Source organism: Sus scrofa, chromosome X (genome assembly GCF_054392235.1).
Source record: "Sus scrofa isolate SSC_HxYL_T2T_F1_AM1 chromosome X, Sscrofa_HxYL_maternal_Yorkshire_Landrace_v2.0, whole genome shotgun sequence".
Lineage (NCBI taxonomy): Eukaryota > Metazoa > Chordata > Mammalia > Artiodactyla > Suidae > Sus > Sus scrofa.
In genome coordinates, this window is record NC_139401.1 from 121,907,590 (window position 1) to 121,909,369 (window position 1,780).

Here is a 1,780-nt window from a genome sequence, read left to right on the forward strand (position 1 = left end):
CCCTCTGAGACCCCTGCTCCTCTGACAGTCAAGCCCGGCCCAGATCGTCTCCTTGGTTCCAGACTTTGACTTCGGTCTGTCGAGATCTATCCTCTCTCACTTCCTCAACTCACAAAAAGCTAACTTCAAAGGCATTTCTTTGACTCACTCAACCACTTTATTCTTGATAATTGCACACACACACACACACACACAAGATGTGTGCTGCTATTCACACACAAACACGGGGCGGCTGGCCCCCGTGTGTTGTCTGGAGCTTCACCTATATGCCTCGTTGATAATCTTGTGAGAAGCTCATTGGGGATGGGGTGGACCTAGCGGATGGATAGGGCTGGAAGCCATAAACTTCATTCACATTTTTCTCCACCCTGTAGAGAAATTGACAAGTGGCCTGATGGGCTCTGATCCGCCAGCGGCTGCCCCTCCCCCCAAGCACACCCATTCCTCAGCTTTACAATCTGAAAGAATGAGAATTGTTTCAGATGGGCTGAAAACTCACATACTTAAATGATGCCTGGGTTAAAAAAGCAATAAAAGGTGACAATTTCCTTTTTCTGGTAGCAAAGACTATCTTTCAAGAATTCCAAATAAGGATGTTGTTTGCAAAGTCAACTGGGACTTGGGTTTTTCATTCTAAAAATCAGTATCACGTGCAACACTGAAAACACAGTCACCCCTCTGGAAATAAAGCTAAGTAGTTAGCTTAACACAGTTATCTTTCTCTATAAACAATAGTCTACTCTTTCCATAACTGTTTCTCTAACTTTATGTAATCGAAAATAGTTTTGTAAACCATTCGTATTTTCAAAATGTGAAGAAATAACACAATGGTCCATTTCGACTCTTTTAATGTGTAAGATTTTAAAATAGCATGTCATTGAATTTTTTATAGATTAGTGGTGATTACGGAAATGAACTGGACTATAGAATTTTCATAGGGATTAGAGTTTTATCACTATTTCTTATAAATTTAATTGAGATGAAATGAAGACTCAAAGATCTTCTCACAGAGAATTTTGGTAATTTTTCCCCCTTGTTTTAGCGATACAGCATGCTTTGAAGCAAGTCGAGTCTACTGATTTTCAGCAGTTACAACTACATTTCAGGTTATGACTGTGCCCCTCCACTAATCTTTCAAAGTGATCAGGCTTCTCTTTTTTTTAAAAAAAAATTTTTTTTGATCTTTTTAGGGCCGCACTCATGGCATATGGAGGTTTCCAGGCTAGGGGTCCAATTGGAGCTGTAGCCACCGGCCTACACTACGGCCAGAACAACACGGGATCTGAGCCGCATCTGCAACCTACACCACAGCTCACGGCAATGCCAGATCCTTAACCCACTGAGCGAGGCCAGGGATCGAACCTGCGTCCTCATGGATGCTAGTCAGATTTGTTTCCACTGAGCTATAATGGGAACTCTATACTTTAATTAAAAAAAAATTTTTTTTAGGAGTTCCCATCATGGCTCAGCGGAGAACAAAACTGACTAGCATCCATGAAGACACAGGTCCAATCCCTGGCCTCGCTCAGGGGGTTAAGGATCTGGCGTTGCCGTGAGCTGTGGTGTAGGTCGCAGATTCGGCTTGGATCCCACAGTTCTGTGGCTGTGGTGTAGGCTGGTGGCTGCAGCTCTGATTTGACCCCTAGCCTGGGACCTTCCATATGCCACAGGTGCAGCCCTAAAAAGACCTCCCCCCAAAAAAAGTATAGTTGATTTACAATGTTATGTCAATTTCTGCTGTACAGTAAAGTGACCCAGTCTCATATCTATCTATCTATCT